The sequence below is a fragment of the Leptonychotes weddellii genome, chromosome 14, assembly GCF_054177405.1.
Source record: "Leptonychotes weddellii isolate Sample4059 chromosome 14, ASM5417740v2, whole genome shotgun sequence".
In the NCBI taxonomy this organism is placed as follows: Eukaryota; Metazoa; Chordata; class Mammalia; order Carnivora; family Phocidae; genus Leptonychotes; species Leptonychotes weddellii.
The window spans coordinates 57,358,980-57,377,545 of record NC_138382.1 but is presented as its reverse complement, the minus strand read 5'-3'; positions in this window follow the sequence as shown (position 1 = coordinate 57,377,545).

The following is an 18,566-nucleotide window of genomic DNA, read 5'->3' as shown; positions in this document are numbered from 1 at the left end:
AACGTGAGCAGCCCTGAGAAGGGCAAGCTACCCACCTTAGCTCCGGCTAAGGGTCAATAGACGAGGGAGTTTCTGCCAGAAGATAGAACCAGGGGAGGGTGGCCTGCTTGGCCAAGGAACATCCCCCATCATGGGGCAAAGGCATCTTGGTGATCCCGCTGTCTTCCCTCTATTACCCCCACCCATTCATGCTATTGTGAACATGCTGTACACTAGTGATTACACTATAGTGCTGCCCCTTCTTCCTTCTTATCCAAGAAGGAGCTTTTAATTGTACTTACCTTTTTCTTTCATTACCACTGTGTGTCATGTGTTGGGGGTGATGAAATACGTCACTTAGCTCTGAGTGTCTAGACAAAGGAAACTTAGCTTACATCTGAATCATGTGGAAGGCTTATAAAAGCACAAATGGCTGAGCCCCACTCCAGACTTTCTGATTCAATTGGTCTGATCTGGACCCAAGATTTTGCATTTCTTCTTTTTTTTTTTTTTAAGATTTTATTTATTTGAGAGAGAGAGAGAGAGATAGTGAGCATGAGCCGGGGGGAAGGGGAGAGGCAGACTACCCGATGAGCAGGGAGCCCGATGCGGGGGTTCGATCCCAGGACCCTGGGATCATGACCTGAGCCGAAGGCAGACGCTTAACCGACTGAGCCACCCAGGCGCCCCGAGATTTTGCATTTCTAACAAGTCGTTGTGGATGCTGTGGTTGTTTGGTTTTGTTTTGATTCCTCAGGTAATTCTAATTTGCAGCCAGGATTGAGAAGCCGAATTTTAGACTCTCTAATAAGCATTTATTGAGCAGAAACTATGTGCCAAGCACTGAGCCAGGTCCAGGGCATGATTATGAATATATATGTGAATTCATATGCTTATGTGCATGTATATATGACTAAAAGTCTCTGCTCCTGCAACAGACATCACCTGATAGGGGAGAGGTCATGTACATTGATAAATTTCATACAAGGTAATGTCTGCTCTGATAGAGGTAGCCTAGAGCCCAAAGGAGAGGGGTGGCAAACTCACCAAGGAGCTCAGATAGAACTCCTAAAGGAGGAAATAGTTGATCTGAGCCTTGAAGGATGAATCAGTTTTTCCAGGGGCTCTTCAGACCCAAAACAGCAGCGCGTGCAAAGGCACCGTGGCATACAGCAGATCGTATGACATTGCACCATCAGGAAATTGTAAGAAGCTTGCTGTGGTTGAAGTATCAGAAATGAGGTGGCAGGTATGGAATCTGAATCTAGAAAGGTGGCCTGAGATGCTCTCTATCTCATGAGAAAAGCCTCAAGAGTTTAAATCACTTAAATACTGTTCTGTTGACCAAGCCCTTGTGCCAAGGTTGGTCAGAATCTACCCTCATCTCAGTGCCTCATGGAGAGTGGCCACATGTGAGGAGAATCAGGTGCAAACAAAATGCTCTAGCAGAAGAAGGAGAACCAGGGGCTAAAGTCCCCAGGGTCTCCCCCTGTGCTTCCAGTATCCATTGTTTATGAAGGGAAAGTTCTACATCTATGCCTTTACCCACAGACACACCTGGGCTGAGGGGCACTAGCTCGACTTTCCCCAGGAATAAACGCCCTCTGTCTAGACCCACCCATGCTAGGAGATTTCCTCCTCAGCCTGTGGTTCAACAGACAGATGAGGCTGGCGGAGGCCGCCCTCGTCTTGCAGCCGGGGAGCTGACATGCCAACACACAGCTGCTGACTTTCTTCCCCCCTCACGTTAAGCTGGAACATCGTGCACTTTTCTTCTCCAGCTCCTGCAAAGCAAGTCATTTTCCTCCTCTGGAAGGTTGCCCATTGTTCATTTGACATTAAAGATAGGTCTTCACTGTTTTCTCTTAAGGCGGCAATTGGTGAAGTTAAGCTGTATTATGCGGACTTGTCAGAAGGATACAACATTATACAAAGGAATGATGTGAAACAAAAATTGCTCTCTTCAACCTTCCCAACCTCTCCCGCACACAGATTTCAAGACTTTTCTGCCCTCGTGTGTTCCTGGCATAGCCTGGAATTGGGGGTAATTGAAGAGAGCAATGGGGTCTGTGGTGCTCAGCCCTACAGCCTGTGCTGCTTCCAGGGGAATCACATGGACAGGCAGGAGGACAGAGGACAGGGCTGGGGCAGGCATGGGAATGGATGAGGAAGAGCCTTCTCATCTGGTTTCTCCTAGGAATATGGGTACCTCAGGCCCTCAGAGTTGTGGGATGGCTGATTACTTTTAAAGAGCTAATGGTCTTCTCTCTGCCATGGTGAATTCAGAGTTCATTTCCCAGGGACATACTCAAGATGACATGGCTAACTTACTCCTGGAATGTGGTCCTATCTAAATTCTGAGCAGAGGCTCTATCACTGTGCCTCTTGAAATCATGGTTTCCTTAGTCATGGATTCATTCATTTACTTGGGCTGTGGGCTCTGGTCTCCACTCTGTCACTGGCTAAACATGTGACCTTCAATATTCCCACACCTCAGTTTCTTCATTTGTAAAATGGGAATAAAAATTAGGTACTGTCTAGGGTTCTTGTGCAGGTTCCGTGATACGATGAATGGGCATAGCATCATGGTCTCATCCTCTGTGAATGGTGTGGTTCTTATTTTTATCATTACTAGTCCACAGGCATACATTAAGAGCCCCTGGTACCATCCTGGGCCCTGGAGAGTAGAAGGTGCAGGAGATGGGATGTTGCTTGTCTGGTGGGAGGGGCAGGCCAGCTGTGATAGCTCAGGACTGGTGCTAAGCACCTGACAAAAAGCTAAGCCTAGATGCTATGGCAGGTGAGAGTACCGCCTGCTGAAAGCCAGTGGTCAGGGAGGGCTTTTGGAGGAGGTGCCTCCTTAGGGAGACTGGCAGGATGAGCATGGAGAAGGAGCTAGTCTTCCTGCCAGAAGGAATAGCATGTGCAAAGAAATCAAAACACCCTGACGCTTTCCCAGAACTATGTACAGGCCTAAGTGCCTGAGCATAGATAGGCCTGTTTGGTGGGGAATTGTAGATGTGGCTGGGAAGGAAAGCCCCTTAGGAAGTGCCGGGGGTGGGGGGGGGCGGGAATCAAAGGCTCGGATTTTACGCTGAAGGTAATGGGAATACTTAATGGTTTTTAGTAAGGAAGTGGGATAGCCCTATTAATTGGCTTCTGGCTGGAGAGTGGATTGGGTGGCTGAGAGCCTGGTTAGGGAGACACCAGAGTCATGCACCAGAGCACTGAAGACAGGAAGAATGGGATGGTGGCCATGTGGATGGGGAGCTGGGGTGATTCTGAGATATTTAGAAGCTAGAATCTCTAGACCTTGGTAATAGCAGGACACAGGAGGAGTTAGGGATGTACCCTCACCCCAAATACCACCAGTTTTCTGCCTTCAGTGACCTAGAATGATCCTTCGCAGAGAGGAGGTACCAGGAGGAGCAGGTGAAGATGGTACATTCCATTACAGACCTGCCAGGGGCCCGTGGGACAGCCAGGTGGACAGTCAAGATGCACATGGGCCTCCATGGGCTTGGGGCTCTACTAAAGCTCGGAGTAGGTGAGATGCATCACCACCACAAAGGTGGACGTGGTCACCAAGGGCAAGGAAAATGACAAAAGAAGGCGGCTGAGCACAGAGTTCTGGGAACAGCAAAATTAAAGGGATAGGAGGAGGCAGAGAAGTTAAAAAGAGGCCAAGAGGGGGAGGCCAGAGTGGTGGAGGAAAACCATGAGAAAAGGGATGTTATAGAGAAAGTTTCACGGAGGAGGCGTGGTCACTGGTGCTGGCTGGAAGGGGTGAGGCCCCCGGATTTACAACGAGGGGAGTCTGTCAGTGACAGGCAAGGAAGCACCAGTTGGGGTGAGGACAGAAGTTGAGGATGGAAGATGGAGCCCAACCAGACCTTGCAGTTAGAGACCTTGACGGTTCAGTAGGCAGCAATGGGAACGTCGTGCCCGGGCGTGTGTCACAGACACAGGGTCACAGGGGCTTCCCACATCGGCGGAACCAGAATCTTGAGGGTGGAGCCTGAGAACCCAGTCTGTCAAAAGGTCCCTTGGTGATTCTACAGGGAGAATCCTGAAAGACTGGCAGTGTAGCATGATTGCCGGGCTCAGAGTCAGGGGCCATGTGTCCATCTCCAGCCACAGCCCACGTGAGCAGGAGGCCACCAGTGGGGTCTGGGTGTGACTCTAGATCTACCACTTGCTTGCTATCTGTGTGGTGGGGCAGGGCCTCAGCGGCTTCCAAGCCAGCTCTCTCCTCTGAGAGTCAGGGAGAGCAACGACCACGGCAGGGTTACTGTGAGGTCCTGGTGAGGAAAGGTGCATAAAACGTTTGGCTCATTAAAAGCACTCATGGTGCCTGTTATGAATGCTGCTGTTAGCCACGTGACCTTGTGCAAATTTCACCACCTTTCTGGACCCTCATTTCCTCATTTGTGAACAGGAGTAGGGTCTTACTCAGCAGGTACTGGGGGACCCATGTGGTCGTGCACATAGTCGGTGCTCAGTGAGTATTAATTTTGCGTCTAGTTAGAGCAGGACCTCGGACTTGGAGGTGGTCGCTGGTTAGAAGGCTGTCTGCAGGGGCAGCCTGAGCCTCCTCTGCTTGCTCAGATACTAGCGGGGTTTGTGACCACATGGAGTCCTGGGATTTCTGCAATTCACCCCTCTTCCCCCGAGCAGGGCTGGTGGTTCTGGTCACAGACTGCGGAAGCAGTGGTCGGGGCTGGGGAAATCTGTGGGCCGGTCATCAACCATCAGTCATCCCCACCTGGGACCCTCAGGTAGTTGGGGTGGCTGCTACCCCTCCCAGGATACAGGGTAGAATCCAGAGTAGCTTCAGGTTTGATAGGGGTCAGATAGCCGGGGACAGGGTCCTCTGCACGTCCTCAACCCTCGGACAGTCAGGAGGAAAAGGCTGACAGTTGAGATGTTCACACCAGCAGGAAAGAACTGGTCAAATGCCCAAGATCTGTCTCCTGGCTCTTGCCCAGCCAGGGCCTCAGAGCCACTCCAGAATGTGGACAGCTTCGTGACTCTCTCTCACCCCTGCCCCGTCTGGGAGAGACAAGCAGGGGCAGAGGGAGGGATGGACGGCGAATGGTGCAGGGACCTGCTTCCTTCCTTTTGCTGCTCTGGCAGCATCACCACCCAGCCACCACACCTCTGCTGCATCGTGCTGTTCTCTTTCCGGCTGAAGTCAGCAGGTTGGGTCCCTTTGAGATCTGAGCCAGGGATGAGAAAATACAACGGTGAGCAGTGTTTGCTCAGCGCTTTACCGGCTACAGAGCTGGATCATTCGATCCAGGAGGAGTGTGCAGGAGGCTCGGCAGGGATGACATCCCCACTCTACAGATGAGGAAAGCAGCAGCTTTGGAAGACCTACCCAAGCCTGTGTGGCAGGGTCTGGATTCACACCGAAGGACAGCTGGCTCCAATGTCGGTGCTCTTTCTGCAAGCCCAGGAGTTGCTGTAAAAAGGTAGCCCTGTGCCCGGCTGGCTCAGCTGGAAGAGTGTGCGACTCCGGATCTCGGAATCGTGAGTTCAAGCTCCACGCTGGGCATAGAGATAACTTAAATAAAACTTTTAAAACAAAATAATAGTAGACACAGAGAGCTGCCTTCTTTTCACGATGTGGCCACCACCTCGCTCTGTGGTCTGACAAGTCTCTTAACTGCTCTAGGCTTGAGTCAGCCACCCCGCCAAACACAGAGCTTGGATTAGAAAACCCAGAAGATTCCTTCCAACTGGTGTGGCCGGCAGTCTTAATGCTGGGGGCGCTCTGGGCCACCAGGTGTGGCTGGGGTAACTTCAGAAGGGCTAGTCAGAGCGCTGGACCCTAGCCTCTACCCAGAACCCCAGGAAATACACCTGGCCAGAGAGCCCTTTCCTCCTACCCCAAAGCAAGCCATGATGAACCTTCTGTGAAGAAAGGAGTGTGACTTAAAGATGGGGAAAGCCAAAGATCTCACTGATCAACAGCTGGGTGGTTCCGTCCTCACCAGTTCCTTGTCTCTAGACCCAACTGCTCTCCTAGGCACTACCCCCTGGGCCCTCTCTGCCCCTCCTGAGCCCTTCTTCTGTGGAGTCTACAGGTTTCAGATTGAATGGATCTCCCGTATCCCTCTGATTTGCTGGGGGTGGTGGGGGCAGGGGGACTCTGTACCAAAGTGGGAGCTCAGCAGGAGCTCAGCGCTGTTTGCGGGATGAATCAGAAACAGAATTATTCATCTCCCTGTGGCTTTCATGTCCAGCAGGGTTCTGCTGAGTGGGGTCGTCACTTCCCAGAGGGACCCATTCTTTTCCTCCTGGGCATCATTTTTTTTTTCCCCCTGGGAGACTAACTTTGGTTTCTGCAGTTAACAATCATAGAAAACGCAAAGGAACTTGTTTGTTTGTTTGTTTGTTTGTTTGAAAGAAGAGGAAAAGAAGTCCGCTTCTAGAGGTCATCTATGTCAAAGCCTTGGCTGGGTAGAAAGGCAGAGGGTCACTCTTTGTAACTTTCTCTGCACTCAGGGTGAGTGCATCTGATTTTTCTGGAGACTGAGTGATCTTCTCGGCTCTGATAAGCAGATGAAAGCCTGGCCATCCCTGAGCTCCATTCCTTGGCCTGGAGACCGCTTTTTTTAGTTTCTTCCGGTTCCTTTGACGTTTTGGCTCAATATGCAGATGAAGGAGAGGGGCCTAAGGAACAAAGTCTCTCCAGCTGCCCCATGGATTATTCTGGAATTAGTCTGCTGCTGTCAATTTTATTTGGTGATCTCAGCTGGATCTCCAAATTATACCTGTAATTTGGTGCACTCCATGTATTACAGTCTGTCAGAGAAATCCTATAATTATTTTTTAAGTGACAAAGTTTTAAGGAATAGCTAAATAAATGTAGCTAAATTTAGAGTACGGTCTCTTTACAATGGAATGTGGCAGGAGGTAGAGGTATGATCAGTGGCTGGTAGAAGGAGAATTTTGTTACTATCCAAAAGGTGGCAGCAAAAATTACCTCAATTAACTTAACAAGAAGCCCGTCCTCCTCTGCCAGCCCGCCCAGGAGCCCTGGCACATACCTTTTCCCTTTTCTGCCAGAATTCTGTGCCTCCCTCACCAAGCTGTCCCCAGCTCCATCTGCTGCTCCCGTCTGAGGCTGATGCCCAGGCCCCAGTCACGTCCTGCCTTCTCCCTGAGAGCCTCCAGCTCCACGTTCCAGAAGCATCAGGGTCAGGAGTTCACACCTCAAAGAAATCTCAGCACAGATCATTGCTTAAGGGGGAGGCCAGAGAAATAAGGCCAGTATTTCTGTTTCTGCCCAGTACAGACTCCACGGAAAATGAGAGAGATTTTCTACAAACCCAAAATGTAAGATCTCTGGAGAAACTTGATACATACCTCATCAATCTATTCATCCAAGCTTTTTGAGAATCTACGCCGTGTTGGATGTTCATGAATGGCTTAGATGCATGAATGGATTAATGAAATATTTGTTGGCTCTTACTATGTGCTGCATACCCTTCTAGTTTCTGGAGCAGTGAGCAAAGCAGAGGTCCCTGCCTACAGGTAGCCCACATTCTAACAGGAGTGAGACAATAAACAAGACAAATGGGGAAAATACATGCTTGGTTAGATGATGGTAAGTGCTAAGGAGAAAGATGAAGCAGGATAAAGGAGACAAGGAGTGACAGAGGGGGCTGCCACAGTTTTAGACAGAGCAGCCAGCTGGCCTCACGGAGAAGGCCACTCCGAATGGAGCGGGGTGGGGGGGGGGCAGATCGTGCGGAAGGAGCCCTGATGCATACGTGGGGCACACATTCTAGGCGGAGGGAGTGACAAGTGAAAAGACCCTGAGGTGGGAAATGTTAAGAGGGCCGTTGGAGACGTGGCAAGAGTATTATGGGTCCCTGTTTGAGGGGATGAAGAGATACTGGAGAGGAGAGACGTGGTTCAAAAAATAATTACTATTCACGTTCACTGTCGTTCTTTAGAACAGGGATCCGCAAGCTGTGTGTTTTTGCACAGCCTGTGAGCTCAGAATGGTTTTTATGTTTCTAAATGGTTGGCTGGAATATCAAAAGAAGACTATTTCGTGACACATGAAAGCTATATGAAATTCAAAGTCTAGAGTCCATAAAGTTTTATTGGCACACAGCCATGTTCATTCATTATTTATTATCTATGGCTGCTTTTGCATACAATGGCAGAGCTGAGTAGTTGTGACAAGGAATGTATGGACCACAAAGCCCAAACTATCATCTACCTGGGCCTCTCCAATGAACACAAACTCCTATTCTCGGCGCTCGGGGAGAGTGGATGAACCCTGGCTGTGAAGTCAGGAGCTCCTGATTCCAGGCTTGTGGCCACCACTTGGTGGTTGTGTGACTTTGGGAAAGTGGTCTATCCACTTGGAAACTTTGTCCTCACTTTTAGTTAGAGTGGAGACAAAAGCACCACCTTTTAGGATAGCAGTGGGAATTAAATGAAATAAAGAACATGAAGCCCATAGCAAGGGCTTGATTTTCATAGGCATTCGAATGATTGTACATAGTAGAGCATGAAGGTAGAACAGAAGGATGTTGTGTATCCCCCCCAAAGTCATATGCTGAAGCCCTAACCCCCAATGTGATGGTATTTATAGGTGGGGCCTTTGGGAGGCAGAGTTAAATGAAGCATGAGGGTGGGGCCCTCATGATGGGATTCATGCCCTAATAGCAAGAGCTACCAGAAAGCTTGCTAGGTCTCTCTCCCCTCCCACCGTGTGAGGAGGCAGTGACAAGGCAAGCCAGGAAGAGTCCTCCCCGGAAGCGCACAGTGTCTTCACTTTGAGTTTGGGCTTCCCAGCCTCCAGAACTGTGAGGAATAAATATCTGTGAAGTCACCCAATCTATGGTATTCTTTTCTGGCAGCCCAAGCTGACTAGGACACGGGAGGAGAACCGAGCCGACATCTTGAGCACAGTTAGAATTTCCACAGGTGGGGAAGAAGGAAAAGGCCCTCTTGGCGGAGGAACAACATATGTGGAAGCTGGAGTGCTAGGAGTTCATGGGGTGTGCTTGTGGAACAGAGACGCTCCTGTCGCATGAGCACACACCGCACAGTGATAGAGGTGGGTGGGACTTGGCAGGGCTGAGGCCGGAGAGGCACATTTGTGAGGAGCCTTGTGTCCCACTCTCAGAGTAGGCTGATTTGTTCCGTTTTGCCCACTTGATTTGCAAAGTGTCCCTCTCTGCCTCCCTGAAGTCACCTTGGCACAGGGGGTGTAGAGCTGGCTCACAGGAATACCACCTGCTTGCTCTTCACGACCACAGGTCAGGGGGTAGGTCACTGGCTCCTTCTCCGTGGCTGGAAGCCTGCTAATCCGGAGGTTAATCTGAGGTGAATGAGAAAGACGCGGCCCCAACGTCAGGGTAGAGAGGGTTATGAGAAATAAGGAATTTTTTAAAGGAAGGAGAGGAAGGAATGCATGGTGCTAAGAAAAAGTATCATCTGGTGTAACATGGTCTCTTCAGACTTTTTGCTAAGGATGTTGGAAAGTTTGGGAAGGGCTTCACATGATGGTTCTGCCTTCTGTGGCTCCAGGGGAAGTGAAGGGGAAGAGGCTGTCGCTGTATTCCACAGAAGAAAAAGTGGTAGCTTAGGCCAAGGACGTGACCATGGAAATGCAGGAGGACCCACTGAGAAAAATGGAGTCGAAGTAGTTCACAGGGCTTGGCGCTTGAACACAGAGCACAAGGGAAAGGTGGCTGTGTAGACCATGAGTAGACACCTGCTTGTGCACAAGTGGTGGAGGACCGCTCGGCTCCCTGGGGTGGGGAGCTGGAGATGATACAGGCTTTGGGGGAGGGGGGGTAGGACGCAATCAGTAGTGCAGATGTTGAGTAGAGGACACCTGTGGGGCAATCCAGGTGATGGTGGGGGGCGGGCGGGTGGGGATCGTCTGAAGGTATGCGTCTATCTCAGTGCAACATTCGGGAGAGGCATAGTAGAGCATGAAGGTAGGACAGAAGGATGTTGTGTATCCCCCCAAAGTCATATGCTGAAGCCCTAACCCCCAGTGTGATGGTATTTATAGGTGGGGCCTTTGGGAGGCAGAGTTAAATGAGGCATGGAGCTAGGAATCAGGGAGTCATCGCTAAGTGAATGGAGGCTGCCGCCCCGCAGTGGCTGAGATCACGCAGTGAGGGACTCTGTATGCCCACGGGCTGCTCCCCATCTGGTGGGATCCCACCTGGCCTTAGGATTAAATCCCGTGTCATAGGTTGCCTTTTGGAAATAAACACACATGCACGCAAACAAACAAACAAACGCTTCAGTTCCTGATGACTCAAGTGGCATGTGTCTGGCCCTGATTGTGCAGACAGTTTTATAGGAAGTTGCCAACACAATGAACCATCTGAAGCCTCTAATGAAGCAATTATAGTATGTGGAATGAACAATCAATCAACTGTAAACTCGGTGGTGAGAATTTTATAGAGATCAAGGATAGATAACAGGCTCACTGCGGTTATGTCCAAGAGTAACTTGATCCCTTACTGGAGATAAGGTTTACATAATAGGGGAACCTCTCCACCCTCTCCCACAACACACACAAAGAGAAAAGTTCTTGTAAAAAGACCCCCCACCCCCCCCATCGGCTCTCAAAAGTGTCCTGGAATCACCAAGAAAATTGTTCACATTTTGGGAAGTTGTGGTTAATAAAGACCTTTTACCCCGAGGGATCTCCAGAGGTAATACATTTCAGTATTGCACTCTTCCTGTTCGGTTCTCAAATGTAAACCGGCTGTGCTAACAGAGAGGCAGGTCCGCTCTGTGGCAATGTTTGGAGTATCATTCTTCACATTGCTCTATGGTGGTTCTGAACGTGTATTACCTCTAATCCTGTAGAATAGGTATAATTGGGCTTAATTTTTAAAAAAGATTTATTTATTTATTTGAAAGAGAAAGAGAGCACAAGCGGGTGGTGGGGGTGCAGAGGGAGAGGGAGAGAGAGAATCTTAAGCAGACTGCGCTGAGTGCAGAGCCGATGTGGGGCTTGATATCAGAACCCTGAGATCACGACCTGAGCTGAAACCAAGAGTCGGACGCTTAACTGACTGAGCCACCCAGGCACCCCTGGGCTTAATTTTTAATGAAAAGAGACTCGAAGTTTAAATGATCTGTCCTGTGTTGCAGAGCTGAGATGTGCCGGACCTGGATCAATCCAGGTGAGTCTGACCGCAGAATGCTCACTCCTTCCCCATGGCTTGCCCCCTTTCTGTCCCTCTGAACACCTTGAGTTACCTCCCCATTGTTTAAGCCCATTCTCTTCACCGCGGGTGTTAGAAGATGCTCCTTGGTATCTCCACCTTTGTCCTAGGCTTACCTCCTAAAGCGCTTGTAGGCGAGACTAAAGATGTTTGAAGAGGACAGCCACCCTTCTTCATTATCCTCCCCATTGGAGTAAACACTTTCAAGTATCTTCAGCCTTGTCCCATGTGACGTGGAGGGGCAGCTGCTGCTGGTCCCCCTCCTAACAGCCATCCCCTCTCTTCCCCAGCTTCCTTGCCGGAAGCTCACCTCCCACCGCAGAAAATGCCAGAAGCTCACGCCCCTAGCAGTGCACTCTGAGAGTGAATTTTGGAGCTAGGGAATTGGGGAATTGGAGAGGCAGAGAGGTAAGTGTGTTGGAAACACCTGGATTCCCATCCTGACTTCCACAAGCTGCAGGCAGAGTATTTAAACGCTCTGGGGCCTCAATTTCTTCATCTCTAAAATGGGGATGACCATACGTATCACAGGAGCGCTCTGAAAACAGAATCAGATCAAGCATATGAACACCCAGCATAGAGCTGGGCACAGAGAAGTTACATAATAAATGGATGTTATTATTTTTATTCCCATGACTAAAGATGAAGCTGCTGTTCTTGAGTTTTATTTACTTTACGCGGTGTAAGGCATGAGGGTCACACATGGATTAGGCAAAGGGGCATCAACATCCTGATGTTTATGAATGCATATGATGCCCCCTCCCACCAAAAAACAAACCGAAACAACTTAGCAGTGATACCTGTGTGCAGGTATTCATTATTCATTGACCCTCCGTTTGTGGGTATCAGGGAAAAGCGTTAGCTCAACCACAGGTGCCGGCCTTTGTCTCGGAGAAAGGAATTCCCTTAATTTAGGAAAAACAAGGAGATAAATTGTTTAGCCCTTCTTTCAAGAAGCTGACAGTCACTGAAATCCAAGGCTATGTGATTAAATTTGTTTAAAAGGCACATTTTCACAGGGTCAGTGGGATGGATAAGGGACATGAAGTTTTTAGGATATTGCTGTACTGAAGTAACAGAGTCAGGAGACTCTTGAGATGTGAAGAGTTGGGTATTCTCTAAAGCAGAGGTTGTCAAACTCGTGCATGTTCAGAATCATCCGGACCGTGCAGTGGAAATGCCATCGTATGAAACATCTCCGCAGTACAGAGGTGCATCTCGTTCTCTCGTGGTGCTGTTCTGCCGTTCGCGTTTCTGGAGCACCCAACCCTCCATGAGGTGAGAACCTGAAGCTCAAACGTGGATTTAGCTGAGCACCTTATGCGATTCCTGTGTTTGTCGGGACTCGTTGAGTTGTCTATGCGAGAAATCAAAAGCAAACTAGCTTAGACAAGAGAGGATTTATTGGCCAAAGTAGCCGAAAGGGATCTTTTAGCTTATAATGCCAACAGGGATCTTTCTCCCTCTTATATCCGTCCATACATATACACCTCTCTCATTCTCTCTCTTATTCTTCCCCCATATATATACACATGCATTTATTTATATAAAGAGATATATATGTTGAGATGCATATGCATATACACAAATATACATACACATCTATATATACATGTACATTTATATATACACACACAGATTCCCGTATATCAGTTCTTCTGTCCTCCAAGTATTTCTGATTATCCCCCCTTCTGGGAACAGGGATGATTTACATTTCCTGAACCCCTTGTGATGGAGTGGGATTATATAAATAGTTCTGACCAATGAGTTGTAAGCAGAAGGGATATGTGTCACCTCTGGGCAGGACATTTAATTGGCAACACATGACACCCAGTGATCTTTTCTTTTCCTCTGCTATAGTGACCAGCAAAATTTGAATTAGAGGCTACTGAGTCCCACGTAAGGGGATTTGACCAGAGCCCTCAGCTGACCCACAGTGGACTGGTAGTATGCACAGGACATAATTCTTTGCTACTGGCTACTAAGATTTGGAAGTTGTTACCACAATGTAGCCTGGCCAGTCCTACCTAACACAGAAGGCCTCCAGCAGCTCTCCGTTTCTATGGCCAGCTACAGGGCACAGTCTCAGTAGACGGCAACCCTCTCTTGCTCAGTGCCCTTATAGCCAATCTCAGAGGGACCCATTTTCAAAAAAAAAATTTTTTTATTTAAATTCAATTTAATTAACATATACTGTATTAATAGTTTCAGAGGTAGAATTTAGTGATTCATCAGTTGCATACAACACTCAGTGCTCATTCCATCAAGTGCCCTCCTTAATGCCCATCACCCAGTTACCCCATATCCCCACTCCTCCCCTCCAGCAACCCTCAGTTTGTTTCTTATAGTTAAGAGACTCTTACGATTTGCCTCCCTCTCTGTTTTCATCTTATTTTATTTTTCCTTCCCTTCCTCTATGTTCATCTGTTTTGTTTCTTAACATCCAACACAGTGAATTTCCTGACTTTAGAAACAATGTCATATCTTCCTTAGTGACCACAGGACTCAATACAGCACTTGGCATTTCATGGGAGCTCAGCAACAGTAGGGTGAATAAAATGAATGAAAAAGGCTATTTAAGAAAAGACAGGGCAAGAATGAAGAAGTACATTTCATTTCTTCTGCCACTGGGAGATCAAACATCAAATAGTGTGGAACATATTGACATAAAACCTTCCAGGAAAGACCGAAAATGTTTAATTCTTGTTCTCCCCAGAAAACCCTTTAACAAATGCAACCAAACACCTGGGAACGAGAGACCTGCCACTGCATCATCCATTTGATTTCAAAATGGAAACCCTAGACAGATTCCCTCGCCTGCAATTATCCAGGTGGAGCACAGACAAGTTAATATCAACAGCTCATCTTGATGCCTACACTGTCCCTGAAATCCAGAGAAAGGTATTCTTTCCTTTAATCCTCTGTGGCAGGACAGATGGCACTTACAACCCAGCCTCGCACCTGGGAAATGTTTTTCACACTACCAATTAAGATGCGTTTCCTCTGCTGTGTCCGTCACTTGCACCTGTAGGACAACTGGTCGCCTCGCCAGGAGCATATTCCATTCTGATCTCTCCCTTGTCCATTGGGGCACTTGGCGACAGGTTCAAAAGTGTTGCAAAGGAAGAAAGTGAGAGTTGCACCTGAGCTGGAAACTTCCTGGTACACGCATGGAGGTCCGAGCAATTTTTTATTTTTTATTTTTTTCATCCTGTTGACAATTACTGTAAACCTACTATATAACAATAGACGGCAGAGAGAAAATAAAAGATCAGTAAGACTACTCTTGGGGAGCTCATAGTCTAGTCGGATGACAGATAGTAAACAACTCACTAAAATTCACTGTGAAAATGCTTTCAGTAGAGACACTTTGAGGTACGGATGACACAGAGAAGCAAAGGACCACTGATTTTGAGGAAGGGCCAAAATAAAGTCTCAGAGAGGCCATGTGTGTCAGTCCATATTTATATAAAAATACATTTTTATAGCACAATTTGGTTTTCAAAGCATTTTCACATATTTATCTCATTTTATTCTCCCACTACCTAGAGGCAAAAAACTCCTCTTCTTCCCTATTACTGTGTAAGGAGTTATGGCTCAGACAGACTAAGAGATTTGTACAAAATGGCCCCAATATGGAAGAGCAGAATTCAAAGCTAGGTTTTTTATTTCAGAGTTTGTTTTGAACTTATTCTGAATTGAACAGGGCTCTTCACTGCAAGCAAAAGTTAATAAAACGACAGCAAAACAAGAAACCCAAAAAACCTCTGGCATGAGGCTTGGGCACTCTGTGGGCAGGAATACCACCGCCCAAACGGGCCCAGCCCTGGCCCAGTGAACGCACAGGTGCAGCCTTCCCTGGGCATTCGGGGCCATGGCTCGCACGCCTGAAACCATCAACATGCCTTGTGATGTCTCTGGGACTGCTGCCCGGATGCTTCTAGAAACTCAGTAGAGTTGACCCGCCCATTGACAGGTGGGTTCTCAATGATTCCTGCTTCGTGGGTCCTTAACTTCTGGGGGCGTCTGAAATTAGTGCACTGAAGGACAGAGTCCCCAGCAGGTCCCCTAACTGCAGGGAAGGCCAGGGAGGCAAGCACTGGTATTTTTAGTTTTGTGGGAATTGGACACAACTTCACAAGTTTGGTAATTTTCAAGCATGAGAAAGAGGTTTAGAAGCCAACACTTAGCAACACTTTCTATTTCGTTCACCAATCACCAGTCAGTAGTGCTGATTTCCCTGCTTTAAAAACCGTGTTTATTCTGGGCGGCTCAGTTTGTGACTCCCAAAGCCCCTCTGAACCCAGCATGAACAAACAGAACCGCTCCTAACCGCCTCCTACATTGTGCAGCATGACCGGGGCCCCAACACAATCATTCCAGAAACAGCTCACTTAATTATTGATCAAACCCATTCATTTAGGTGAGTGGTGAAACCCTCTTCCCAGGCTGACTGGCCAAGCCAGCTCTAGAGTTTAATCACTAAGAGCCAGCGTCTTTCACTTCTGACCACTGATTGGGAGAGAAGGAGCCAGCGTTCTTACTAATTTGTGAAATGAAACACGTCTCCCTCTGGCTCTGCTGTGGAAAGGGGCAGCATGGGAACAACGCACTGTTTCAGAGCTGTAGTTCGTTCAGGTCTGTGATTCTCAAAGTGTGGTCTCCTGAACAGCAGAAGTACCTAGAAACTTGTTAGATGTGGAAATACTTGGGACCCACCCCGGAACTACTGACCCAGAAATTCTGGGGGTGGAGTGCAGCCCTCGATGCTTTAGTAAGCCTTCCAGGTGATTCTGAGGCATGTTAAAGCTGAGAAACCCTGCTTTCGACCCAGGAGCTGCTTCGGACAGGGGTACCAAGCTTTTGTTCCTTCACGGATTCTACTACCTTTTGGCGGTCGTCAGTGGATCTGGATGGGAAATGAAGCCACTTCATTTAAAGCAGAAAACCCATCCCCCATCATCCTTTTAGGTAAGTCTGCTCTGAAAAAGATCAGCCTCAAAGAAACCTATGAGGATTGGCCACTTGAACAAAGGAATGACGACTCACCCTTGCACTAGTTCATATTCATTATCTCATTCTGCCCACGTGACAGGCCTGGGAGGGAAATTGTTTTCAGGATGAGGAAACAGACTTAGGAAAGTTAATTGACTTACCTGAGGTCACCTGTCTAGAGTGGGAGAGCTAGGGGCCTCTAAACGATGCCAGGGCTCCGGGCATGACTGAGGGCAATCCAGGGAGAGGTCTCCCACCACTGACCCATAATTATTATATCACAAGCACCTCAACTAATCCTCTCTCTCTGCTGAAGAAATGTATCTCTTTGACTTGGTGAAATTGTCAAGAATTGTTCTTTTTGAGGAGCCTCTCTTTATAAATACAATTTCATACGAATCTCCCATTAGCTCTTTGGCTTTGCAATAAAAATGATCCAGTGCATGAGTACGCAGGCTAGGCAGTCCATCCTAAGGAGAGAAAGGCACAGAGTAGGAACGGGGCATCAAGCAGCTTCCAGACCCACCTTTGTCAGGTGGAGACAAATGGAACCATTAACCTTCCTGAGTTCTTGTGAAATGAGAGGCTATTTTTTGGGTATTCCTAAACTGCCTCTTTACTCTTATCCCAATATTTCTGATCCCATCCAAATTTTTGCTCTTAAGAAATCCCAGCTCATTTTTGCTCCTTTCCTAACCTAGCCTGGATCCCATGGACTGTATTTCAACTGCATTTAACCCCCTCGTTCCACCCCCCACCCCAGACACACACACACACGCACGCACACACAGCTCTTCTATCTGGGATACACTTACTGCTCTCTTTCCCTTGCTCTTGCATCTGAACTGTTGATCGCTCCCGAATTAAAGTGCTTAGCAGTGCTCTGGATTAGCTTCATTTCAAACCTATGCTTTCACCTGCAACAGGGCTCTCAATCCTCTCTGCCTCCTCCTTCCCTTGTTGCCCACTGCTCTGTTCCAACACTTTGTTCCTTCCCTCTGGCCTCTGTCACCTCCTGATACCACTCATTGTCAACAATCTTGCGTCCTGGGTCACAGAAGATGATGGCCACCAAACAGGAACTTCTTTAACTCCCTTTCTCTCTGCTTCTAACTGCTCTGTCTTTACCCATTGTTATTGATTGAATGTGTCTCCGGGATCCATATGTTGAACCCCTAATGCCCAGGATGGTTATATTTAGAGATAGGGCTGATGAGGAGGTTGTTAGGTTCAATGAGGTCACAAGGGTGGGACACTGATCTGATAGGATTGTGTCCTTATAAGAAGAGAATAGAGAGCTTGCTTGTGTTCTCTCTCTCTCTCTCTGTCTCTCTCTCAGCACACACTGAGGAAAGGTCATGTAAGGACAGACATCAGCCATCTGCAAGCCAGGAAGAAAGCTCTCACCAGTCTTTTCCCAGTGATTTCTTTCCCCTAAATCAGAACTGCTTGGCAGGACAGGGACTGGAGGGATTGGGGATGGGTTGAAAGGTTGTTGGGTGAACCAGGAATTAGCACAGAGGGAGTAAGGTGAATTGATTACCTAATGGCATTAAGATGCCTAATAAATCCACTTCATAATTCTAAGACTTGAGGTCTATAAGCTACAACTTCCTTGCAGTTGACTAAAGCTACATAACAAAGTACCACAACATTTAAATCATGATATTGATTCATGTAATTCTTCAAGATGGGCTGGGCTCAGCTGGGCAGTTCTATTGGTCTTGCTGAAGGTCACACAGGTGGCTGTTTGTAGTTGCTGCTCAGTGGGGGTTTGGTTCAGCTGGGAGGCTGGGATGGCTGGACCTCCTCTCTTTTCATATAATCTCAGGAGCCCTCCCTCCATGTGGCTTTTCCGTAGGTCTCCCCAGCAGTGTTGCCAGACCCCTACCCTGGGGGCTCAGGGCTCAGCTGATAGATCTTTTCAGGCTTAAGCCCACGACTGGCACCAAATCACTTCTGCTGGCTGTGGGTTGAAGCATGTCACAGGACCAGCCCAGATTCAAGGGAAGAGGTGAAACAGCTTCACTGAGGGATCCTGTAACAGGATCCTACAAATGTTTTGCATCCATCAACCTACACAACAGGTAAGGGCTTTCCAATACGACTGCTTCTCAGCCTCTTTCTGCTTCTCAGACTCTTTCTCTTGATCCTGTTGTAACATTTCTAACTCCATCTTCTGAACCATCTCTCCTATCTATATTGAGATATAACAGAGCTCTACTCTTTGGAATGCTATGGTCCCTTTCAGGTGACTTTGCATATCTTTTTCGGGAGAAAATTTATTTCCAAGTTTCTGGTAGGACATCTTTTAGCTTTAACTACTGACACTTGTGATTGTTGAACACTCGCACTCTTGATGGGGCT